The sequence below is a fragment of the Halichoerus grypus genome, chromosome 8, assembly GCF_964656455.1.
Source record: "Halichoerus grypus chromosome 8, mHalGry1.hap1.1, whole genome shotgun sequence".
In the NCBI taxonomy this organism is placed as follows: Eukaryota; Metazoa; Chordata; class Mammalia; order Carnivora; family Phocidae; genus Halichoerus; species Halichoerus grypus.
Genome location: NC_135719.1, coordinates 147,941,367 through 147,968,003, shown reverse-complemented (window position 1 = coordinate 147,968,003; position 26,637 = coordinate 147,941,367). Strand labels below are relative to the sequence as shown.

Genomic DNA, 26,637 nt, shown 5'->3' with positions numbered 1-26,637 from the left:
TTTCACCTGGGCACCTGCCACCATAAGGTGTTCTTTTGCTTTGGGGTTTTTGTGCCTCTAAGAATATGAATATTAATACACACTAAAGCAAAAACTTTGGAGGTTTATGCTGGCGGAAAACCTCAGAGGAAAATATATTGAGGGAAGCACTGGGTGAAGGGCAGTGACCAAGGTGACAGGTTGGCAGGAAGGGAAAAAAATGCATCCAAAGTCCAGCGGGCGGGGCATAGAGAGCAAGAGGGAAGCACGAGGTGAGCAGGGCACATGTGAGGGCCAGCGGGAGGCTGGGAGGCTGGGAGCCTGGGAGGGCCAGGTCCCCACCCTCAGAGGAAGCTGCCCACCTCTGTGCACACTGCCTGTCTGCCTTACAAGGCCAGCTTCATCATCTCTGACGGCCTGGGGCCCCGGGGGCCCATGGAGCTCAAAGCATTTTCTAGAATGCTTGCCCACACTGTGAAGAGCTGTCCAGCAGAGGCGATGCGCGGATGAAGCAGGTGGGTAGATGGCAGCACTCATAGATGCTGAAGGTGAGCCCCACACCGGAGCCGACCGTCAGGCAGGGGAGGCGGGGGCAGAAGCCCGGGTCTATGGCACCTGCTTTCCGGGTGGACAGATTCAAGGAAAACACCAGTGTCCGGGCCCCAGGGTCAGGACGAGCCTCAGAAGGCATCCTGCACTGGCCCTGAGAGCGGCTCGGAGGGCGACGCTGGGTCAGCAGGTGCTGGGCAGCTCACTCCTGGATGGGAACGGTTTTCCTCATGGGACCACAGGCGTGTGTAAGTGTGTGTGTGTGTGTGTGTGTGTGTGTGCACGCATGCGTCTATGCATGCGGAATGGGGCTGCAGGAGCTTCCCCGCATTGCAGTTCAAAGCCTGGAGAATGACTCGAGCCCTGCCAGGGCTTTGGTCGTCCCTCTGGCGCTCCGCCGGTGCGGGCAGGTGGGCAGCGAAGGCCACGAAGAAGCCGTGGCAGGGGTGTCCACTGCTCTCAGCACCCCCTGGAAGGGCCTGAGAGGGAGTAAAATGGCAGGCCGCAACAGCTGGATCATACAAGAGCAACTTCAAAGAGATAAAAAGCTGTCAGAGGGACAAAACAAGTAAAAGGGAAAATCCTTACAAGGGAAAATGGACTCAGAAGGACAGATTGCAGGAGGCACACAGACGGGGCTGGCTCCACAGAGCCATCATGGACCTGTGGGTCGGTTGGCACTGGGTTGCCGTGCCCTGCTGCAGCCCTGAGAGGCGGGGCGGGTGGGGGTGTTGGGGGAGGGGCCCTGCAGCACCCTTGGGCTCAGAGGCGGGGCAGGGAAGGTAGCATGTTCAGGGCTGGAGGGCCAGAGAGACCCCATCCTTCCTTCTTCCTTTGCATTTCTCCTGCCACTTGCCTCTTGCTCCAGCCAGACCAGCTCCTTCCTGCTCCGCTACTGGACCTGGTCCTGGATTAGGCCTTTGCAGCACAGGTGCCAGAACATTCCTCCAGAGCTTTGCTGGCACCTTCCTCCATGGCTACCGCCTGCTCCCAGACACGGTCCGTCCCGGCTGCACCGCCTGCCCGTCTCCCACTAGAACGTCAGCTCCATGGGCAGGGACCTGGGTGTCTGCAGCAGGGCCCGGTCCACAGAAGAACTCTGTCCTTTGCTGTCCCTGCACAGCGACCTCCCACCTCAGGGCCACTGGAGGCTCATAAAGCCTGAAAAAACTTGAGGGAAAGAGGCCTTCCACCAGTTTCCATGTTTCCAAACATTCTATTGCCTCCCTCAAGATCGAGTTAGCCATCTATTTCCTAATGTTTATTTACCGATTATAGGAAGGCTGGAGGGGTTAAAGGGTGTGAGAGTAACTTGCCAACTAAAATGCACACGGCAAGCGTGTGTGTGAGTGCATGCATACTTGTGTACATGTGTGTCTGTGTGCAGAGAACACAGGGCAGCTGTCCTGGTCCAATGTCTGTGACTTCTGAAGCGAGCCCGGTGAGGGAGTGCAGGAACACTGTGGTTCTGCCCCCAAGTGGGGGACGCTCAAAGGCAAATGGAGTCAGCCCTCTCAGGGCTGAGGAGGTGAAGACGGGCCAGGGAATAATTCCCTCTGTTGCCTGGGGGAGCTCCTTGTCCCTTCCCCAAGGATCATCCCCCAACCCCAGGAGAGGAGCCATCTCCCGAGGGTGGCTGGGGAGAGAGCGTGAAGCAGGAGTCCTCTCGGCCTGGCTCCAGGGAGGACGCAGGGCGTGGACCCAGGGGCTGCACATCAGGTGGAATGTGACAATATTCCAAGGCCAGGAGAGCTGGCCTAACCCCAGTTCTATACTTACTAACTGCGCGACACCCCTCTGGGTCCCCAGTACTTGATCTACAACATGAGGAGAGGAGCAACGCCCGTATCCAATGCTGTACTATTGTTAGGGTCTCGCCCAGAGGACAGCTGGTGGTCCACGGGTGTGGGATATAGCACCTGGAGTTCCATCAGGGCAGTAGGACTTAATCGGGGCTCGGTGGATGCTGAGCTGGACTGAACCCTGCAGTGGGAACCCAGGAGGAGGTGGCCCAGAGGGAAGCCGGGACAGGAGCCGGCAGGGGGAAAATCCCACTGGGAGGCAGGCAGACTGGGGCTGGCAACCTGGTCAGGACCAGAGGTGCAGCCGAGAGGCAGAGGAACGAAAGGGACAGGTGCTTGGGTGCTTTGAGTCCAGCCCTCATTCGTGCAGGATCTCATTTGATCCTCCCCGTGACCCTAGGAGGTGGGTGCTGTCACCCCCATTCTAAGAGAAAGAAACTCAGCGGAGGGAGGTGATTTCCCCAGCTTCATGGCTCTAAGAATCCCAGCAAGATGGTCTGACTCTAGGGCTGAAATGGGGGGGACGCAAAGGTAGCAGGCGGGGACTGAGGGTGCCACCAGATTGAGTCCCAAGCTCCTTCAGCCCACACAGCCTCAGCTCTGCAAAAACTGAGCTGCAACCCACTAGGGTCATGGGATCATTTTAGTAGGTGGCTGCCATCACTGAGAAGACACGTAAAGGGATAACAAACATCAGGGTTCACGATGCACGGAAGGAGAAGTATTCTTTTGTGAAAACGTTCTGTTAGACATGTATAACAAGTCCATTGCTTATTTTATCCGTAGCCATTCTGTGTGCACTGGGTTGAGAGGCACAATGTATTTCTTACCCTGGCCACGGTCAGCAAGCTTTGAAAGCCACTGCCCTCAGCCTTTCTCTGTTCTGCAGGGGCCTCCGGGCCTTTGTTCTCCGAACAAGAACGCCAGTGCTGGGCACAGGACAGGAGCCAGGACGTGCTGGAGGATTTCCGCTATGTGCCCCCACCCGCACACCAATGGGGCTGGCTCAGCAAGGTGGCGGGACCGCTGTGTGGGGTCTGAGAGGTTGGGGTGTCGAGATGTGACTGTTCCTCACCTGCAGGCCAGGGGTGCTCCGGAGGTCCCCAAAGCAAGGCCCTAAAGGGGCCTCCCCAGGCTGGCCTGGTCTGAGAGGCACTGAACCCCATGTGGTTATGGGGAGCCAGCAGAGTGAGAGCCTTTCCCCGTCCCTGAGCCAGTGTTGGTGGCCGAGGAGAGTGTCTTGGGGAGCAGAGGGATGGCAGGGCAATGACATGGGCAGGGGCCAAGAAACGCCCGGCTGGGCTGGGAGGCCTGTCGGGGAAGCCGTCTGAGCTCCCTCCTGCCAGCAGTGGGCACCTGGAGGAAGGCTTTTGGGGTTATCAGATTTGTTTTTCAATCCGGAACTAACTGTGGCTGGAGTGTGGGGCTGGCCCCCCGGATCTGCTGGCTTCCTCCAGATGGTCCCGCTCCCACCACAGAGGCCTGGATATGGGCCACAAACCCCTGGGTGGCCATTTTCAGATGTACCCTGCCTACCTTGCAGGGCATTCTTCTTCCCCCAGGCACTCACAGACTCTGTCACTTCTTTTGTCTATTATGGCTACATCGTTTTAAGGTCTCCAAGGCCAGAGGCCAGCTGTCTACTTTTCTCAATATCACTGAACATTCTGGGTGTTCAAAATATGTGAGTTGGCTGTTTTGTTCCTTGGAGAGGGTCGGGGGCCCACCCCCACAAGGAAGGCTGGGAAGATTCTTGGACAAACTCTGCAGGGGCCTCTTCGTGGCAGTGAAGCGTTCGTTCCCCTCCTGGGAATGGGCCTCCGGTTTGGGCAATTCGAGGCACCTTGAAACCTGCAGTTGTAATAAACAGGCACAGAGCAAACTGGCATCCCAAAGGGAGGCCTCGTCCCCCTCCTGTCCTGGCTGGATTTCCCGTTTGCCGCGCAGGCGGGCCCAAGTGCTGCGAAAGGGACCTTAGTTTTCCCAGAGAAACAGAACCAAACGAAGATGGAAACAAACAAACAAAAAACCCCAAACGCTCTCACTCACACCTAAATGCAACTGCGTAATCGGGCCTGAGGTTGAACGCGCTGTCGCCTTTGTGGGCTATGAACAAAGATGTCCCATGGTTGGCCCGCTCTTCAGACTACGGGCTGTCGATGTGACAAAGCAGCCTGGGGGCTTCTCTGATCCTAAGTTTTGGTCCAGACTTTGGTTACTTATGGCTTTGTGTGTGAAAATGACAAACGGGTCCCCGGTCATGTTGCTGAGCGGGCCACCACGGAGTGTTTAAAGGAGAGAAAACGTTGTAAAGTGGAGAGGGTCCTCCAGATGGGACCACGATGCGGCCGGGTGGGTGTGGGTCCCGTGTGCATGGTCCAGGGCACCTCCCCTACTGCAGGTGCACAACGGACCTGTGTGGCTCATAACACCATCACCGGCGTCATAACTGTAACGGGGCCGGGGTGTGTCTGCAGAAGCGCCCCTGAGCACCTAGAGCCTCACAACACGCCCTCCCCATCCAGAGGCACTTCCCCTCAGGCCAACTGCACCTCGACTGGCCTCCAGTTTTCCCAGTGTCAGCAAAACCGTATTTTCCCCTCTCCTGTCCATTTTAAAGGTTATTCCTAAAAAGCAGCAGTTGACATATTTTTGATTTTTTGAGACTCAAAAAATTATTTACCAGGAACACACAAATGATTTGTTTTACTCTATGCTGCTTGCTCAGTGACACAAGATCACTGGAAAAGAGCAAATGGAAGATTAACTTAAAAACTGATTTTTTTTTTTTTTTTACAGCCATTGGGGTTACTGACATTAGAACATTTGCCGTTTTAAACAAACGCAAGGTCACTGGGTTTGTTACATACTAGTTAAATATTACTGTTTTGTACAAAACAAAAACAGATATTCCTTTGGCTAAAAACATTGATGACTTTTCCCTGTGCCATGTTTATGTCAAGTGGAAGGACGATTCTAATTTTATCTGTGTTCAATAAGCAGATTAAAACAAATCATGAGGCTGACGCTGTTTACAATTCCCTGAGCAGCTGAAGGAAAGAAAATCACCTTGAATCTAGCATTTTCTGAGCCCACTAAAACAGCCAGGTCCCTCAGACCATCTGGGAAGGAATTAATTCCATCTATGTGTTAGTTTAATATGAAAGTGTTTTATTTTGACTCTATTTTCCTTCAGGCTATTAAGGAGGAAAAGAAAAAAATAGGAGAGCAGGAGAAAGGCTTTGGTCCCTCACCATTTTCTCTGCAGGCTTTCCTCGGTTTCGGCTTTTGCTTTTTAAATGCTTTACTTCTTTTGGTTGAAAAATGTACAAAATGTGTATTTTAAGTATCAAAAAAATTATATATTTTGAACATGACAAAATTTTAGATCCACAATACACTCTGGCAAAAATATTATTAAAAAATACCGTTTGCTTTCACTCCGCTTAAACTGAAATGTCATTCTTTTTATTTCATATTTTCTGATCTGCTCAGTCTGACATTTGTTAGATGTGAGAAAGTTCTGTAGACTATTCCAAAAAATATTGGAAAAAAGTAAACAGCCAATATGTAAAATTTCCACGGAAGCACGCTTGCTTGGTTAACGTTAGTTTGCAAAGCGGCGTTGCGCCGGGTTCTCGGAGGGCAGCGCGGCGGGGGCGCCGGCGGCGGCCTTCTCCTTGCCCGCCCGAGGCCGGCTCCGTCCGCAGCCCCGGGCGCCCTCCCGGCGTCCCGCGGCCCCGGCCCCGCGCGGCCTCCCGGCGGGCTAGCTTCTTCCCTCTCCGCAGCGCACGGAGGCCGCGGGCAGAGCCCCGCGGGGGCCGGAAGAGGGTGCGCGGCCTGCGACGTGGGTCCTGCCGCGTCCCACCTGCTCCGCCCGGCCCCGCGCTGCCTGCGCCGCCGCCGCCGCCCGAGCGCACGGCCAGGGCCACCTGGCGGACCGTCCTGAGCTCACTCTTGCGCCGGGCTTCCATTTGGCTTTTATCTGCTTCCCCCATCCTAACTGGTTCCAGATTTGCCACTTCGGAGGCGCGGGGACTCGGCAGGGCCGCGCTCCTGGCCGCTCGGGGACTCCCGAGCCGTGAACCCGCGCGAGCGCATGGCCGGGCCCGCGGGGGAACAGGGCCACGGGCGGGGAGCGGGCGGTGGGGCCGGGGCTCGGAGCTCTGACTCCGCTGACCCGGGCACTGGCCTGGCCTTCTCCGCTCGGGGCGCAGCGGAGCTGTCTGGGGGCCCCCCCGCACAGCCTCCGCCAGGTCAGGCGGGCTTGGGGAGGGGTCTCCAGGGCCTCTGGGCGCCCTCGGAAGCGGGCGCGGCGGGCAGCGCAGCGCACACACTGGCTCCCAGGCCCTGCGCCCCGGGGCAGCCACGACGCCCGGCCCTCCCGGGAGGGAGGGCGAGACCACCCACGCCGTCGCCGACGTGGGAACCCGGTTGTCGCCGAGGCCTGGGGGCGCTGCGGGTCGGGGGTTCTGCCTGGCCTCCGCAGCACCACCATCCTGAGTCACTGTCCTCAGTGGGGAGACCCCAAGCCGAACTGCTCCGAGCCTGCCAGACCCCCAGCGCCCCGCGCCCCCAGGCCTGCCTCCGCGGCTGGGCCCCGCAGGCGCCGGGCACCGGAGGGGGAGGGCCCCAAGGGCCCAGGGCGCAGTTCCAAAGGCCAGAAAATGGAAACTGTGCGAAAAGAATCCCCAAATCCGGCCGGGCCCCAAGCCCACCAGCTTACATAAAGCCCCAGGAGCCCGCCCGCGGCCTCCCCGCCTCGGGGTGAACAATCGGCGGGCGCCCGGCCAGGCTGCCCTGGGACTGGCACCACCACCGGTCCCCTGACCACGGGCCCGGCGTGACCCCGGGGAGGGGGCAGGGGTCTCGGCCTCTTCCCACCATCTGCCCCGAGAAACATTTAACTGGCCTTTAATCACATTAGCAGCCGGCCCCAATTAGGGCCGCGGGGAGGGGGAGGCAGGAGGAAACCGCCGCCGTGTCACTCGAGGATAAAGATCCTTTCATGCCCTGGGCCTGGCCGTGGGCAACGCGGCGGGCGCCATCCCCAGCCTTTGATTGCCGGCGCCTGGGCCTCGCCGACGCCGCCATTTCTTTCCCCGCCCCCCCAGCGCCCAATGCGCCTTCGCCCTCGGGTGACCGCGTGGGCACGCAGGGCAGCGTCCGAGGCCGGGCCCACGCCCGCGCGCCCACGCCGGCCGAAGCCCGGCCCCCTGCGGCCCGCGCCTGCGCACGGGAGCGCTCGAGGGGGCGGCGGGGGCTCGCACAGGGCCCCAGGGACGCCAGCGCTCGGGGCCCGGGACCCTGGTAAGGCCGCCGCCCCCGGAGCGGTGCGGAGGGAGGGTGACCCCCGCTGCGGGCGGCCTGGGCAGGTCACCTGTGCTCTCGTGGGCCCCCTCCCGAGAGGGGCGAGCGAGCCCCGAGGCGGTTCCGTCCTCTTGGGCCCGGAGTGAGGCGCCGCGGGCCCAGCAGGCCAAGCCTAGGCCCAGGCCAAGGCCGGGCGCCGCGGTGGCGGGGCTGCCGGGGGTCCCGGCTGGGCGTCGGGCCCCAGGAGCGCGGGGACGGCGGGGCTCGGGGCAGCGGGGGCCGGCCTGAGCCTCCCGTGCGCCCTGTCGAGGGGTGAGGGGCGCTGGCGCGCGGTGCTTACCTTGCTCGGGCGCCCGGCCCCGTGCTCCCCGCGCCCGGGCGCCCCGAGGGTTGGAGCGTGGCGCGCTCTGGACGGGCCGGGGTCGTGCGAGGACAGCGGCCGCCGCGCCGCCGGAATGCTGATGCCTCCGCCGGCCGCGACGCCCGGGGGCCGCTCGGGACCCCCGCCCCACGGCGGCAGCTGCAGCCCGGAGCCGCGTGACCCCGGCCCCGACCTCCCGCGCTCGGCTGTTTGTCCGCACACAAAGGAGAACACTCATATTTTTCTTTTCCCGGCACAGACTTCACACCCGCCCCATCTCCCCTCCCCCAGGTCACCCCCCACCCCACACATGCCTCGCTGAGAACCGCTTTCTCTGCGCACACCCCCTCGGTTTCCCCTGTTGAATTCCATAGTCGTATTCGAGGATGTCAGCACAGCTTAGAAAGTTTCATAGAAAGTCAGAGAGCAATTAGAGAGGCCCTTTTATTGGAGTTTCGTTGGTGCCATGGAATCTTTTAAAGGAGCGCCTGAAGCACCGAACACAATCCCATTAAGCCGCCCAAACTCCCACAGTCCTCAATGGGGTCTCAATGCTTGGACAGACTTTGGCCGGCTCACCGGGAGCCGCGGGGGCTCCGTTGCGAGCGGCCTGCAAGCCGCACTCCCATCGGGGCGCGCCGGTGTCCTGGCCGCGGGGCGGCCGCCTGAGCGGGAGGCCCTGGCCGCGGGGCGCTCCGAGGCCTCCGGTCCACCAGCGCTGTCATTGGAGCGCTTTGGTGCACTGGCCCCGCGCTGCGTGTCTTTGAATTTGTAGAGAGTCCCAGCCGGTTTCTAGAAAGGAGAGCTTGGTCCCAGTAAACTTTTGCCTTCCTCCGCTTTAAAATCGATCGGCTAACATTTGGAAGACGGGTGGGAGAAATTGCGCGTTGCTGAGAAAAAGGCCACATATGACCAAAGTTTCAGCTTAATTGAATTTTAGTGCCAAATTATAACTCACTGAATAACTGCGCTGGGGTGGAGGGGGGTGGAGGAGAAGGCAGTGAATGAGGGAAGGCGATTCTAATGGAAATCCGGCTGTCCAGAAGCGCGGTGGTGCGGCCACCCTCGAGTAGCAAGAATTGCAGCCTCCTCAGGCTGCCTAATTCCAAAGGAGTGAGGTTATCAGACTGCGGGCTTTTATGTGGGAAAACGGGATTGGCCCCACTTTGATTTGTGGTTTGGGGTTGATATTCTTGTGTATTATTTAATGTAGCGGGCAACTCTTCCATAGAGCACAGCTTTTCCTTTGTTAGAGAGTGACTTCTCTTCTTGCCGATAAAAATGAATCTCTTCCTTTGAAGTCAAAAAAGAAGTAAAGCAGGTGTTTTAAAGGAATAAAACATTTTCTTTCTTTCTTTTTTTTGTAAAAAAAAAAAAATAGGTAGTTGGTTGTCAAAGCAAAGTGCCAGTTTTAGAACAATTAGGATTTTGCTCCTGGTGCATCATCACAGATGTTCATTTTATTAAATAAGAGTTTGTACCTGGTGGTTTCTGGATTGGTTTTAGGAAAGAATAGGTGATAGGCTCATAATTAAGGAATTATAATTTCGATGGTAATGAAATGAGCATGGGTTATAGGGGGAGTGGGCTGCATACTAAATCCATAAGGGAGTAATTAAAAATGCGTGTGCAAAGTTGAATGTTTATGTTTTGAGTAGTTTGTATTAGTCGTCAATGATTTGGAAAATTTTCTCAAATCTGCCCTGCTTTTCTCTCATTTCATTGCCCTTCCTGGCCCTGTGGTTGCCAGCGACTGGGCCTCTGACCTCTTGTTCTGTGCACACACCACACCTCCAGCCAGGCCACACGGTTTGTCTACATCGCCTTTGCTTGGCCACATCCGGGCCTCCTGTGGACTGGGCAGGAAAGGACAGACAGCAAGCTTCAGGATCTGCAGATCCCAGCCTCAGGCACTTCCAGCCCTGCCTTTACAATCTTCTGCCTCAGCTGACTCTTTCTCTCTTTCTTGCCTCTAGATTTCCCTCCCACCCTCTGCCTCCCCGAAACACCTTACGTCCTCCTCTCTGCCTGTCCACGTTGCACCTGTCAGACTCCTGCCTCATCATCTCTCGGACCCATGTGGGCCTGGCCTGCGTCGGGCTCCCGGGGAACCGTCCCCACCACTGGGTTCTCACGGAGGGCCTGGTGACACCATCTGTCTTTCATTGCCCTGCTTCTTTCTCATATTGTAGCTTGGCTTTGGGAATGTTTCTGGTTCAGAAGAAAACAATGAAGACCCCTTGAGAGCAGGTATCATTTTACACATGTCTTGGGGCTCTGTCAGCAGCCAGCGCCCAGAAAGTAGGCCATCCATCTGTCAATCGGGTGTCGATTTATAAATCAGAATCTCATTTCAGCAAGCAGGGAGGAGAAAAAAAACAGTGACAACTGCTCCCGTTTGCCGAAGGCACCAGGAGAAGCTGACATGCTTCTCTGTTGAACTCACAGGACCTGTCACTGGACTTTTTCAAACCGACATAAAACTATTTCAATTAAATGGAATCTTAAATTGTTTAAAAAATGTGGATGACTCAGTTGGACTGCAGTAGAAAGTGGGGGAAAAAACAAAAGCAAATCCAGAAATCCAAACAGATCAGTCTGCTTTGGATAATCTTGATTTGCCCAAGAAAAGGAGCAGATTCCTGTGAAACAGCCTCAGACAGTCTCAAGTGCTGTCATGTCTTAGCAAAGGCCCGTGGCCCTGATGTCTCTGGGAGGTGGACGGGACCCTCCAGCACCTTCTCCCAGGCCACCTCCATTGCCTCCCACTAGCACACTGGTGGTGGGGCTGGCTCTGCAGAGGAGGAGAAATCCCACTCTGGTCAATAGCACACGATTAAAGTAACAAGACAGAAATGACGTGAACAAATCCACTTTTGAAGCTCTTCAGGGAACAAAGAGATTAGCAGTTGCCGTGGTACAGGAAGAAGTGAAAAGTATGCTCTCGGGAATTTGAAGGAGGAACATTTAGCATTTCGATTCCAGTGAACACATGTTAACAACCCATCCACGAGAAAGGTATCATTTCTGGCCACTTCATCAAGTTCCCCAAATCAGGCAGACGTGTATTTAGACAAGCGCTCTGCTTCTGAAGGGGGCCACCCTGAGAGTCGCCATCTCCAGCGGAGAACCGGGACCCTGTCGTGGAGCATCAGAGTCTCAGCCCATCCTTGTAAGCACCAGCAAAATCATCAAAGGAAGACGCATGTATATATTCACAATGCACGGCTGTATCTGGAGTGCCGCCAGGTCAAGACGTGCACGTGACGTGATTTTCCAACAGGTTTAAAGACTTGAAGAGCTTCCTCTTTTCCTCCCTGAGGAAGAGTGTTAACAGGTGGATGGGTGGTTTAAGCCTCTCCCATCCATGAGATCCTCTGACTGTCTCCTCGCCTCGTCTCTTTGACCACGGTTGTAGTTGAACACTGATCCTGTTCACATTAGTTTTGGACAGTATTTTGATGTTCTGATTTTGGTGTCCTTCTGGGGGAAAAAAAGAAACGAAACAGAAGTACCTACTTCAGATTTACGGTTCAATCCAGAACTAACATTAAAGTTTGGGCCAGCAACCCAGGGAACAGGTGCCCGTGTGTTTGGGTGTCTCTCAGAGACCGCTTTGGGTCAAGGTTTCCACTTGTAACCCCCAGCGCAGACCTCCTTATTTTCTCCAGTTTAGGTTCTCCTTTATCTTGATTATCTGCCAGGCTCCTTCTTACGTCAGACTTTGACAACACTGGTCCACAAAACTTTTGGCACTGGATGTTTTCCAGAACTTGGATTTTTTTTCCCCTGATGTTAGAAAAGAAATACAGTGTATCGTGTATACTGGATAGTATGGGATTCCGCAGTTGGGAACCACCCCCTTATCAAAGACATGGATGTTTTCACAGCAATCATATGAATATTCACCCCAAGTGGGACGGAATGGAGACTCTAAGTCGCCTCATGTCAGGGAATGTGCTAAGTGTATGAAACAACTTCGGTTTTCAGAGTTCTTCGGAGTTTTGGACACGTGTGTGTAAGGGCTTATGGATCTGGATTATAGGACCGCCCCCCACCTTTCCTTTAAACAAAGAAACAAAAAAGGCACCAGCTCCAAGGTCCTTCACAACCCTCTCCCATTGGTCAGTTTTAATTGTAGGTGGTGCCTCAGCATTGTTTCAAGAATGCTTATGTATATTCAGATAGTTCAGGAAAAAATGGACCGAGGACCTTGCTTTAGTGTATTAAAAGCGCCCGGTACTAACACCCGAGGCTGATTTCCATGTCCTGCCCTAGGTGAGGGCTGGATGCAGCGCCAGGGACAGCAGTTGACCGCCGATGGCCGGGTTTCACCCCTTACCCTGCCGGGAAAGTCTCCCATGCTTAAAAAAAGCCGTAAGCGCCTTCATTTGCCTCTGACCTTTCGAACAAAAATAAACTGCTCATGACTAATAGAACCTGAGGTACTAAGAGGTCCTTAAAATGATGACAGCCCCCAGCATGTGGATGGGATTCCTGCAGGGGGTGGAGGGTTGGGTTACATAACCTCCACCATCCCGGCCAGTTTTGACTCCGTGAGTTTGTGTGCCCCGTACGGGCTAATAATAAACATCTACCGTCCTAAGAGACAGGACCGTTTTGCGCAGAAATAGCATTCCCCGTTTAAGTGGGAATGTGATGTATATTTTAATTAGCACTTGTTTATTTCATCAGAGAAGTCCCGAGCCGTCTGTGGGTTTAAGTTTCTAATAGGGTCTCTACAAGCAAATTCAGCGCACAGGGGCCGTGTGCACTCGGGAAGGGTCAGAATGCTTTGTTCGATTTGATGCCATTGGACGGGAGTGTGCAACCTGTAGGAACGCGCTTCTGGAAGAACAGTGTCGGTCATGGGACCGAGGGCCACCACGCCAGGGTTCTGTTTTGCACGGACTCTTCAGGAATCCATCTAGTGCTCAAAGCAAAGCGGCCCTGTTTTCGTAATGCCCGTTTTTGGGGTTCAGTATTAATGCTAATAAAGGGGGAAGGGCCTTTGAGGGCCAGCGTCCCCCGTGACTTACCGGACGGGGAGGGCACGGAAGGCAACAGAAGGCAGCTCTTAGGAGAAAATCCTCAAAGGGGCCACTGCAGTGTGTAGTTTGGAGCTGCCAAAAGTAGCAGGTGTCCCTTAAAGCCACGGGGGCCGAGGTGGTGGCACCCGGCCCCACCCCTCTCCACTGACCCGACATGCACACCGAAGCGCCCGCTGAAGGGAGAGGCCTGACCGCAGGGAGGTGAACTTCAGCTGCGGCAGGAGACCGAGGCCACACCTGCCCCGAGGGAACGTTCTATCTGAACTTCCCCTTAGCATTTCTCATGCTTGTTTCTCTTCCCTGGGGAGACCTCTGGGTGCTTACACGGCTTCTGATGTGGGAAGGATCGACTTCATTTTGTGGGATTAAAATGAGGGGAAGCAGTGAAGGTGTAGGCTGGGGAAAAGAGAGCCAGGGTCCAGGGCTGGTTGCAGGGACAGGTGACAGCAAATCTGACTCTGCCCGGGGTGAGCTTGCTCAGGCACTGCCTAAAGATAAAGAAGAAATCGTCTCGGCCCCTCCTGACCCAAGGCCCAGTGAGGGCCACGGGGTGCCGGCTACAGGGGAGGGGTGTTGTGTCAGATGCATCAATGTGGGTGTGTTTATGGGGGACTCTCATCCAGGTGGGATGAGGAGGGGCCCAGCAACACGTCCTTGGGAGGCAGTAGCTGAGCTGAGTCATACGGAGTAAGTTGGCCTTGATAGAGAGGCAAGGGGGACAGCACTGGGTGGTGAGAAAGAGAGGGTCGTCCAGGAAAAAGCAACAAACAGCCCAAGAAGTGGGGGGCAGGGACTCCAGGGTGCCCCTCTCCATTATGAGACATCAGCTCCTCATCCCTGTTTCTCCATGCCATGTCAATGGGATGACCTCTTTCCCTACGGCTTGATCTGTCCAATACCATGCTGGATTGCAGCAAGTTCAAGGTCAAGTCCTACAGACTTTAATAGGCACCCACAAAAGAGAAGCACCGATGGACAATTTTCTAATATTGTCTTAGGCAGGGATGTTTGAAGGTTTTGAGTCATACTTTCAGGATCTCTGTATTAGTGTTGTCTTTATTTATTTATTTATTTAATTTATTTGACACAGAGAGGGGGGAGAGAGGGAGAGAGCAAGCATAAGCGCGGGGGTGGGGGGGGAGCAGAAGGCATGGGAGAAGCAGGCTCCCCGCTGAGCAGGGAGCTGGATGTGGGGCTCGATCCCAGGACCCTGGGATCATGACCTGAGCCGAAGGCAGCCACTTAACCGACTGAGCCACTCAGGCGCCCCTAGTATTGTCTTTAATTCATGTATTCAGTAAACATTTACTGAGCATCTCAAGGGTCCAAGTGTGGGCCAAGGCACTGGGGTAAATGGTCTCTGCCCTCGCTGGGCTTGTAGTTGGTCGGGGAAGACATTCAGCAAGAGAAGCACGTCACCCAGGAGGCTTTTTAGTGCCCGGTTTAGCAGCTCTGAAGGAAAGGAGCCTTCAGCAAACATCCCTGGGAACCCTGCCTTGTGCCAGGCACCCTGTGAGGTGCTGGGAAGTGAGTGAGGTGGTCCCCATTTTCAGCGAGTTCAGGGCCTGGTAGGGAAAGATGGGCAAGGTCATTTGAGTGTTGTCAGTGGTAGAAGTCTCGGGGGGTAGGGCTGCAGGGGGCGGTCAGTGCTATGCATGGGGCACGCTGGGAGGAGGGAAGACCATCAAACAGCTGGTCTCTCTGGGGGCCAGTAACCCCTAGTTGGGGTTGGGGAGAGGGTGGGATGGCGGTGGAGAGGGCAGGGGCCAGGGGGCTGGGGCTGTTGAGTTCCGTGCCCCTCAGTGATGAGAGTTAGGAAGCTTGAAGGTGTCTCCTCGAAGATGTTCTGCTGAATTCAATGCATATTTTATATGAAATGTTCCCCAACATTAGGTATAATTTGACATCTCTTAAAGAAAAACCTGATTTCCCAAACGTAACCCGAGTAGCTGTTTCGGTGTCAGATTAGCTTCCTGTTGAATAAAGATTTCAAGTGTGGAATGCCAAGAAGGGGTAGGGACACAGGTCCTTTTCCAGGACACCAGTGACCCTGGCTGTGGATTAGAAATGCAACTGGAATGTCCCAGAAGGCAAGTAGTCAGACAGTTACGCTTCTGAGTCTATTCCCTAGACGGTTACAAAGGAAGACTGCCTGGCCCACTGGCCCTGCGTCTGGTCAGTTGGGCAGGCTGGCCTGGCCTGCTCGGGCTATTTCTTTGGGTCCCATCTCTGTGATGACGACAGGGGGGTGAGGATGTGGACAGCGGCAAGGGAGGCCAGTAGCTCCCACCTGCTTTGGAGTCAGCTGCTCTGCTCCCGCTGAGGGGAGATGAGGTGATAGCCGCTTTTGAAGGTCGTTTTCTGCAAGTTTCCTGTTTTTCTCCCACGTTCGCTTTGGACCTGTGGGTACCAGCAGAGGCTGAGCATCTGGTCAGCAGGCTGTAACCCCCGGCAGGCCTCCTTCTCAGGCCGAGAGAGCTGCCTGCCTATACGGTGAAATTGATTTCTGGGCTCAGCCAAATACATTTTTCTTTTCTTTTTTTTTGGAAGAGCAACCAGTTAGAAATTAGTTGTTCAATTCAACTGTTTTTCTTCTTCTTCTTCTTTTTTTTTTTTTTAACCTTCTCTTAAATTTTTTTTTTTTAATGTGATAGAATTTTTTTTCTTCTGGGCAAATTCTTAGGATTTAATTGCACTTAAAATTGTGGAGCCTGTCAGAGTAAATTGCAGATAGCAGAGTTTTACCCAATGAAACCAGTCCTGTGATTGTCACCACCGTCAGACTTCTCAGATAAAGTTGTGGGAAGGACAATTTAAGTCTGCAGCACGGTGAACCACACCTCAAATCAGTATTCAGCACGAAGCTCATCACGCTCAAAGACAAATACCCAAGTCAGCAGCCATGATGTTTGAGGACGCAGGCTATGATTTTTAAGTGATTCCAAAATTCTCCTCCTGAAAGAAGAGGAGAGATGTCTACCCCACTGGTTTTAAGTTAATCTGTAATTTTTTTTTTTTTTAAAAAGACAAAGCAGTCTTATGGCATCTTAAAAATAGTAAAGCAGAAGCAATATTACCAGCTCCACGTGAAGCTGCATCTGCTATCCGGCTCAGTCGGCTCCTGTTCATTCCTGGGAGCAAACGGGATCGCTACATATCACGTGTCACCACAGCCTTCTCTATGGCCATGAGACAAAAGCTCAAGGGTCCCCTCCATCCCCCGAAATACTTCCTTCCTTCCTTCCTCCATTTTTTTTTACATAGAGTTTAAAAATTTTATTTATTTTTAAAAAATTTTAATTCCAGGGTCGTTCACACACAGTGTTCTATTAGTCTTCCTTCCTCCATGTTTGATAAGTGAGCTTCTAGTGCTGACCCGAGTTCATGTCATGGAAAGCAGAACTTTCTGGAATATGCAACTTCTCTGACTTTGATCAGATAAAAGATAAGATCAGAACCTGACTTTGATCTCTGTGGTCAAGAGAGGGCCCCCCCCCATACTTTTTATTCTTCCTCCCAGAGTCCAACACTCCCGTTGACTAATAGTAAGCCTCAACCAAACCATTATTGAATCTATGAAGGATGGGAAGTCATTTCTCTATTGTTTGGAATCATTTTTCAGTGAACTGTATTGTGTCTATCAATCACTAAGATATAATTTATCTATATTTTTTATGTAGGTCCCTATAGATCAGGATGGACAGGGACAAGCTCCTTCTTCACGGAAAGTATGCACTCGTTTCTACTCTTCAGCCCTGCGGAGAAGGTGAGTTACATAACAGACTGCGAAGCTCTTGGAACCTGTGCTCAGTGAGAGCTTGAGAAGACCATAGCAGTGGAGACCCACTGCCTCGGGTCCAGCTGTGGGCTTCAGCTCAGCACTGTGACCTCTGGGTCACCCGGCACCTGCACCTATGTCCCCTCATCTGCAGCAGATTTGGGCTTGCGTGTTTTCATCAGGTGGCTCTTGTAAGGGTTAACCCGATAACCCAGGGAGGGCCTGGGTAACCCCGTGCCTGCCACTTAGTGAAGGGTGTGATGATGTAATCAGTCTGTTAAGGAGAAGACAGAGTTTTCCAAAAACAAAATCAGAAAAACTAAGGTCGCTAGATCCTGGGCTTGCAAGTGATTTGTACTTTTCTCTAATGCCGTGTTAAGAGTATTAGCCTGTTACCTGTTAATGTGATCATGTACATTCTCAATATCCGAGTCCTGATGAGATTGAAGCATTTGTTGCTCACGGACATTATTAGATTATTAGTATGTGTGTGTACATCTGTATGTATACTTTGTACCTCTTGCAGGCTGTCTGGGAACAGCAGCAGGGCTGGTATCAGCCTCAACTCCCTATAGCTAACTCGAGCTAGGAAATGACCGTGAACATTGCCCCGAAATCAGAAGACTGAGTGTGTGAGTGTGTGGCTCTCTGTTGGGTTGCAGGATTGCGGCTGCTGTGGAGAAAGGGCTCGGGAAATGGGGGCTTCAGAGGCTCATTGGCACCATGGGGGGACCTGAGAGAAAGGCTTCCTTCCTCTTCCTCCTGATGGAAAGGAACATCCAGGGCCCCAGAGCTGGCCAGTTCCCCAGGCATACTTGGCAGGCGGGGTGCTGATGCCAGGTTCGTCCCTGGCAGAGAGAGGCATGAGCAAGGTGTAAGGGAAGGGCCCAGAGATGACCTCGTACAGATCTGGCTCAGCACAGGGCCTTGGGCAAGCCTCGGAAGCTTCCAGAGCCTCACTTTCCTTCTGCTGTGTGAAGACCAGCTAATGTCACCAAGATTAGCTGCAGGAATCTGCTCTCCCTGGGTACGGGCTGGGTGGGTGATTGATGCCACTTGGTGTGATAAGAGCACATCTCAGCTGAGAAAGACACAGTTGCTTTCTGGAGCAGTTTACTCTTATAAATGCTGGAGGCAGTAACAGCAATAGAACATTTGATGGAAGTCAGTGGTCACGGGAGCCAACGTAGATTGTCCAGTCCTGCCTTTCACAGATCTGTTTTCCCGGGCATGGTATTTTCCACAGAGAGCTTTTTCCACCTTGCAGTTATCCTTGTGTCAGAGAGAAGAGAAAGCCAACTTGGACCGTGAATTGTTGCCCCAATAAAGACCCTTCCAACTTATATTAAATAAGGGCATGGGAAAAAAAACATCTAGATGACTCCCTCCCCAGTTCAGTCTGGATAACCGAGCTAGATCATGTTATAAATGTCAAGGGGCTTTGTTTCTTGAGCCCAGAATAGGCCCAGCATTAGAATATCTTATACCTAATACTTTAGAAAGTGCATATACAATATACGACCCTACTACACTATTAATGTACCCTCAGACTATAAAATTAGGTTCAAAGCTGTCCACTAAAAACCTTTTTGATGACATATTGAAGGTAACTTGGTAAAAAATATTGAGGATTGGGTCCACAAACGTAAACCAGTTTGTATAAAACATTTTTAGCGATCGATTGTTTGATCTCATCTGACTATGAAGCTGGTTTGTTTTGTGTAAATGGAGTCTCCGTGTGAGTCTTGTTTATGGAAAGACAGCATTTTGGGTTGAAGTTCTGAGTAGGGGTCATGTCATGCATTATTATAAAATGCATCATTACAATGGTTTATAGATTTCTTCCTCCTGAAGAGAACCTCATGCTTAAGCCTAAGCCTTCCGCAGGTCTGTAAGCATCTTCAGTTGCGTCATCCTGAGGCCAAAGGGATTAAAGAGCGAACATCTTAGTTAACGGCTGCCTCTGCCCGAGGCTGTTCTGTGGGCTTCACCTGATGTCTCACTTATTCCCACTGTCCGACCTGTGGGTCGGGTGCTCTTAGCACATCCATCTCACGGGGGAGGCAGCCGCAGCTCGGGGAGCTGGACGCCTCATCCGAGGTCAGGCTTCAGGAACGAGCAGCTCTGCCTCTCAGCATTAAAGAGGCGTCTGGGAGTCCTTCATTTGTGTTACAGACTATCTAATGATAAATACGAATTGGGCGTAAGTTAGGGTTATTGGGCCGATTTCACCATGGCAGGCGATTCGAACTTGGGCTTGAAATAGACGTCTGCAGCAGGTCGCCGTTTACAGCCGTGGGATTTAGGAACGCTCGCCCAGTTCGGACACCATCCCTGCATGATCAGCAGAGCATGTTTCTGAACCGAATTTGTCCTGTGAAAATTTAAGAAAGAGCTCATGTTATATTTATCAATATGGACTCTACACACAATGCAAACTGTTAACGAATAGTTAACAGGGGAGAGCTAAAAACGCAATTTGATTTTATTTTACATTTTTAAACTTTTGAATTTGAGCCTAGTTGACACGCAGTGTTACCTTAGTTTCAGGTGCACAGCATAGTGATTGGACAATTGTGTACGTTATGCTGTGCTCACCACACGTGTAGCTACCATCCGTCGCCGTGCAACATTATTACAGTATCATTGACTACGTTCCCTGTGCTGTACCTTTCCTTCCCGTCACTGTGCCCGTGTCTCCCACTCCCCTTCACCCATTTTGTCCCCTCCCCACTCCCGCCCCTTGGCAACCATCAGTTTGTTCTCTGTGTTTGTGGGTCTGATTCTTTTTGTTTATTAGTTTGTTTTTTTAGAATCCACATATGAGTGAGGTCATATGTTATTTGTCTTTCTCAGCCTGACTTATTTCACTTAGCATGATACCATCTAGGTCCATCCACATTGTCGCAAATGGCAAGACCCCATCCTTTTTATGGCTGCGTGATATTCCACTGTATCTATATACCACATCTTCCTTATCCATTTGTCTACCAGGGGACACTTGGGCTGCTTCCATATCTTGGCTATTGTAAATAATGTTGCAATAAATATAGGGGTGCATATATCTTTTTGAATTAGGGTTTTCATTTTCTTTGGGTAAATACCGAGTAGGGCAATTACTGGATCATATGGTATTTCTATTTTTAATTTCTTGAGGAAGCTCCATCCTGTTTTCCACAGTGGCTGTAATCTATGACAAAGGAGGCAGGAATCTACAGTGGGGAAAGGACAGTCTCTTCAAGAAACGGCACTGGGAGAACTAGACAGCTATATGCAGAAGAATGCAACTGGACCGCTTTCTTACACCATACACCAAAGTAAACTCAAAGTGGATTAAAGACCTAAGTGAGAGACCTGAAACTATGAAATTCATAGAAGAGACACAGGCAATAATCTCTCTGACATGGGCCATAGCCACATTTTTCTAGCTATGTCTATAATAGTAATTTAAAAAAATTAAAAAAAACACAATTTTAATTTTAAAAATCACCCTGTGTCTCACACGTCTCTCATGGGCCAGGTGCCGAGGCTTCTTTCAGGAGCTCCCAGGCTGGTCTGGCAGGAGAGAGAACCACGTGAGGAGAGGATGAAAGCATTCTGGGTGGACATGGAGAGACTTACAAACATAAAAGTGATATACTGGAGGTATAAAAAGTGAGTGTTTTCAAATAACAGCTAATGTTCTCTGTTCCTTAAGACTACCAGTAGTTTCAAAAGTAACCATTACACACCAGTGAGGGGAATGCTAGTGAAGGGGAGGGACACCTTGTGAAGCAATCGGTGGCGACTGCGTGCTTTCGACACCGGCATGGCTCCCGAGGGTTCCGCGGCACAACCCGGGAGCCGGGCAGACCAGCAGACTGCTCCGTGAGGAGTGGGGTGCTGTGTTGCTGGTATCATGTATGTGAGCACATTCGACTTATTGGCTGAGTGAGTCATGGACGCTCAGATGTCCTTGAAGGGACCCTACCCCCTTTCCTCTGCGTTGGAGAATCCCAGGAGCCTGCGAGGATGGAGGGCAGAGACTCAGTGCCCTTTGGAGCCTGGGTCGGTCTCATCAGGGGATCAACCGTGTCTGTGCTCATTTCAAAGGAGAAGAAACACACTTTTAGAGGAAGAAGAGAAACCCGGCTCTAATCCTGCCCACTGGAGCCCATGGTGTAACGTCCAGATGGTGATATTCAGATTCTTTTGATATTTCTCCAGCTAGGAATATGAAATACATATGAGAAAAAAAAAAAAAACTTATGCCCTGGAACAAATGATAAACACATCCTAACTACTGACAGTCTCTGGGCTGTATTTAATGAAACGATCACCTTGTTGTGTGAATGTCACGAAGTCAGCCATGGGTGATGTTAAAGTATAAACTCCCTATGGTCACTCGTGGATCTGGGATTTCATCTGCCTGTTCGCTCCATGTCCCTAGAACCCCAAACGAGGTCTGGGATGTTGCAGATGCTCAGAAATATTGACGACCAAGTGACTTAATGGTTGGCCGGGGTAAATCTAGAGTGGAAGGCTTTCGACAGAGAAGTGCCTTTCGGGCAGTCATTTAAAATATGCCGTTGAGAACTTCCTAGTGGCATTTGCTGGTGCAATCTTCTTGAACCTTTCTCTAGGTTCTTCAACAACCGAAGACAAACGAGGGAGACCCAGGGAGGGACAAACCAGAGTGAGGCAGGATGATGGAGAACTCCGGTGGCACTAGAGACTGCGGGAGCCCGAAGACAAATCGGAAAAGTGGGCTTCGCTGGCGACCGGCAACAGCATTTGTGATTTCAGGAAGTCATTGTTGACAGTTAATTTTGGGAGGGAAGAAGGATTTTCCTCTACTTTTTTATGCAAGATGGTTCTCCATCACGAACTGTTTTAACAACTCAAGAGTTTGTTTGGCACAAATTGGCTGAAAACTCAAAGGAGAAAAAAAAAAAAAAGCCGAGTCCCCTTGAGGATGTCAGCCCCAGACTACAAGGAGTCAGTTTGAAATATCTTAGTTTTAAGAAGGTGGCAGAATTACATAATTATTTTCACAACTCATAAGAAATTAAAATACCTCTTCCAAATGTGAGGTTGTAAGATAACACAAGCCACAAATCCTAGACTTGCGGGAGTGTGTGCATCTTTCCGTCTCCCACACAGAAACCCACATCAGAATGTCTGAGCTGAGAACACATGGCTGCACATCCCTCGCGTCCCTTGGAGCCTCACACGGGCGGAGGCCCCCAGGAGCGGCTCCCCCCAGGAGCGACTCCCCCCAGCACCGGCTCCGGGGTGTCGGGTCAGCCGAGATGCTGTGGGGAAGCAGGTGGCCGCCACCAGGTGCCGGGGACCACAGAGGCGCCTTCTCTGCCACCCACAGCCAATCTGCACGAGGTGAGGAGCAGCAGAGAAGGTCCCAAGACAAAGGTGCATCAGGATGGGAGGAATCTGCGGAATGTGGAGAAATGGTCAAATGAGCCCCAGGCAGTCTGTGATTCTGGGTGGGAGACCCTGCCCATTTCTCCCGTTGGTGAATATCTTTGAAAAGCATTTCATTTAACCAGACTTCTTTGGAAAGCCAGCGAGCATTACCTGTTAAAGATCCAAGGGAGTTGCTTTGGTATATAGATTAGGCATCTCTCACGCGGTCCCAGGTTAAGGACCTACCCTGCCTCACAGCCTGTGCAAGGCCCTGGGGGTTCCCAAGCAGAGCAGCTGGGCTCCTGCCCATGAGGCATTCATCACTAGTAGGACAGTCGAGTGCATAAACCTGGTCGGGCACAGTGCATGGTGCCAAGGAGGGGAGGAGAGGAAATGCAGGTAGGTTGGGCACCCCAAAACAGGAGGGGGTGAGCCCAGAGTGGGAATGGGCATGAGCTCAGGGCTCAAGGAAGCATCTTGAGCAGAGATGAGCATGTTTGAGTGGGGGGTGATCGAGGGTGCAAGGCCTTGGAGGTGGAGGGGACCTCATGACCATGGGGGGTTTTGGGTGCCGTGCTGAGGAGCTGGCTGGCTGCAGGGAGGGGCGAGGACCCAGGACACCTCCCAGGCTGCCCTCTGGGAGCCACAGGTTCGTGGCAGCTCGAGGTGGGCCCCCTACCGGGGAGGAATGGATGGGCAGTTGGGAGAAAGTTTGGAGACCTGGCACATCAAGGCGTCTGTACGCGGGTGGGAGCTGCGTCTGTGGAATCCTCTCTGTTGGGAGGTCCTGCGGGCCACTGCCCAAGCAGTTTGTTGGAAACAGAAGCCTTACTGCTTGGAGCAGAGAGTGGGGGTGGAGGGGGTAGATTCTTGAGGACAGAGCTGTGACTTTCTCATCTCGGGGCCTGCTGAAGTGTGCAAAAATTGGTGCCCGATCAATCCATTTTAACTGGAAATACTTGCCTCTATTTCTAGAGACCATCATTAGCGATGATCTTGCACCAACCTTATCTTACTCATTTTTTTTTTTTTTTAAATAAAAGTACATCGTCTTGACATAGGAAACAGGCTTATGGACCAGGGAGGAGCAAGGGATGTGCCCCAGGTCTGTCCAGGCTGTGTTTTCTCCTCTTTCCCAGCTGTCCTTCACAGAGTCCCCCTCCCCCGAAGGAGTCGTATCTTGGAGTTGCTTGCATATTAGCCGTCTAGGAAACTAAATTCAAGAAATGACTTCCGCCACGCTCTGCCACATACCTGCCATCTACTGATGCACGTGGACGGTGTGTTGCTGCTGCCCTTCGGGGACTCGAGGTCCAGTTTCTTTGCTTAAGGAGGTGGCAGTTGGACATGACTGAGTTCTCTGAAGAAGTGATGCCCACAGAGGAGTCGGGAGCAGAGAAGCATCGGCGGTGTGCTTGGTGTTTGGAAACCCTGTAGGGGACCAGGGGACTAAGAGGATCCTGTGACGGACCACCGTTGTGAGGAGCCCAAGAGAGCCGTCTCCTCCATTACCTCCTGCCCCCAGAGGGTTCGCTAGCCTCACCAGCGACTGACAGCAAAGGGGTTAAAATAACAAATAAATGACTTTATTTAGACTTGAGCATTTCTGGCATTTTTTCTAGATTTTTCTCCCCCCCCCCCCCCACAGTATTTGATGTGACAGCTTTTGTTTGCTCACACTTGTCTGTCTTTTAAATTTCTCATATCAGCGGTAAAAGCTATTTCTTTTTCCTGTAACATCTTGAGCTTGGTATCCAATGAAGGGAGAAATTGCTCTGGCATTACTTGAAATTATAATATTATACCTAATTTTGGGGGAGAAAAATTAGAGTAATTTAGATCTCAAGGCACTGAAGATTTCTGCAGACGGGTCATTTGCAGCATTATTGCTGATTAGTCATCCATAAAAGTGTTTTTCCTGCGGGGGAGGCTCCATCATTTCTTGGTATTCTTTAGAAACGCTGATTTTGAGGCCCATCCAGGCAAGGGAAAAGACGGTCATCATCCATTTCGAGGCGATGGTCTGGCTTTGATGGAGCTCTGGCTGGGGTGGGGGGACTTGTAGAGTCTCTCAGCGGGATAATTCATTCGAGTGGCTAATGAGAAATCTTAACTGACATCTCTGGGGGCCTTGGGGAGAGGGTGAAATGCATCCTCATTTTCAGGGCAGAGGGGCCAATCACCAGATCTATGTGTTCTCCAGCAAGGGACTGGGACTTCTTAAACTTTTCTGTGTATGTCGCTGAAAGCACAGCCTTAGTCTCCAAAGAAGGACACGGAGGCACCACAATCCGTGGAATTCTGTAATGTGGGCTGCAGTGTAAACAGTGGTATGGTTGAACCGAGGGCTGCTCTGGCAAAGCCTGTGAGTAATTAAGGGCTCCCTCCACCAAGGTAAAGGCCGAGACCCAAGTATATTAGTACAAAAAAGGAGAGAGGTTGTTGTTGGTGGTTGTACTCTTCCCCCCCCCCCCCGCTCTTTTTAAATGTAAAAAAGAATTCTGGCAAGACAGAAACCTCTCGGATCTCTTTATTGACCTAAGGAGAAGAAAACAAAGGATACAGCCATTGTTGGTTGCGTGTTTTAAATTGCTGAGGTCAGAACAAAACTTAGATTACTCTGCTTCAGCAGCTCCCAAGCCACGCTCCAGGGAATAGAGGATACTTCTTGGGGGAGGGGGAGAAGGGCTCCGGGGTCCACTCTGTTTCAGAAACCTTGCACGTATTTCCCTGCCCTGGGGTCACAGTGCACTTTAGCGGAGTAGGAGAATGTCATTTTCCTTTGCTTCACCCAACCCTTGTCCTGGGTGACCATGGAACCCTTCTCAGAGGGCACCTGCTGACGTCTGTGGGAAACCCTGCATACTCCCTCCACAAAGGAAAGGCCGCCTGCGAGGAGTTGCTCTGCCCACCACCCACTCTGTCTTCCGGGCTCGCCCCCCAGCACTTCCTCCGCGTCGGTGGAATGGACAGTCCGCTGCGATCTGTGTGTGTCCAGGTCTAGGGACAGACTGCATGCTCTTCCTGTATTCGCAAAGCACCCGGTGCAAGGAGGGGGATCCCCTTGCCACCTGTTGAAAGCCTGTCCCATGGTGGGCCACCAAAGGACCTAGATCCTCTTAGGACCTGCTGGTGGCAATGAAGGTTAGAAATAAGAGCTTGAGAAGCAGGGAGGCAGTGGAAGTAAAGACACAGGGCCAGCCCAGCTCCAGTGCTCCCCCTTCCCGCATTCTGTTTCCTGGGGAGGGTGGGGAAGGGGGTGAGGTTACCTTCCCTGGAGTCTTGATCTGTATTTGCACTCACAAGAATAAAAGCATAAAGAAAACTTCTTTTTGTTGTAAAATTAGGAAGAGGAATAATGTGGCGGAATAAGGCCCAGAGCAGATGCAAATTAAGTTAATGGGAGAGGTTGAGTGGGTAGCACCAGGTTTTCGCAAAGGGCTCTAAGCAGAGAGCACAGGGCCTGGAAGAGAAGCCCTGACCCCATGAGTCTTCACTCCCACGAGCAATCAGAATGGGGGACGATCCCCTGGAAGGAGACTCAGGGCTGTCACCAAGAGGGAGGCAGCGAGACAAGGCAGTGACGTTGGCTCAGTGTCCTGGGAAGACTGTGGGCTTTGCAGTCCGCTGGTCTTGGCTCCGAAAACCAGCAGCTCCACTTCTTCGACACATGATCTTGAACCAGAGTTTCTGTTTCTTTATTTTTAAATATTTAAAAATACTTATTTCAAATTTCATTAACTTTCTATAAATCACAGACATATGAAATGCTCAAAAATATTAAAAATTTTCATGTTAATAATACCTCCCTCGTAAGTAGTCTGCATAGGTACTTCATGGATCTGTTTGCACATGTTCCTATCAGCATGGAACAAAATATAGAAGGTTGTTAACATGAGTGATCTGGGGAGGTGGCCCTTGCAGGAGGTGGTGGTTGAGGACCCAACGCCCAGGAGGGCCTCTGGTGAGCCTTGCCTCCAGCGTTCACACCTTGGCAAAGCCCCTACTCACAGTGAGCAGTGCTGACCTGGGTAACCAGTAGAACAGCACAGAAATGAAGATGGGTGACTTTGGAGGCTGGCTCATAAAAGACATCGAAGCTTCTACCGTGCTTTCCCTTTCTGCCTAGAGAGAAGCCAGCTGCCATGTTGTGAGGACACTCAGCAACCCTCTAGAAAGGCCCATGTGGTGAGGGACACAGGCCTCCTGTCACCAGCTGGCACCCGCCTGCCAACGACATGGACTTTGAGAGTTCCTGGCCCCAGTCGAACCTTCAGATGATGGCAGCCCCACCTAATCTCCAGACTGCAACCTGGTGAGAGACCCTCCACCCAGAACCATCCAGCCCAGTGCTCCCGGACTCCTGACCTCCCGAAGCTCTGAGACAATAAATGTGTTGTTTTA

The 26,637-nt window shown here is 52.2% G+C and overlaps 1 long non-coding RNA gene across 1 annotated transcript; it reads left to right on the top strand.

Annotated features, from left to right (window-relative positions):
* Window positions 1–243: 243 nt before the first annotated feature.
* On the top strand, window positions 244–26,637 carry LOC118531933 (uncharacterized). Its single transcript, XR_004915462.2, has 3 exons — window positions 244–494; window positions 16,733–16,818; window positions 26,363–26,637. It is a non-coding gene; the product is annotated as an uncharacterized LOC118531933 (long non-coding RNA).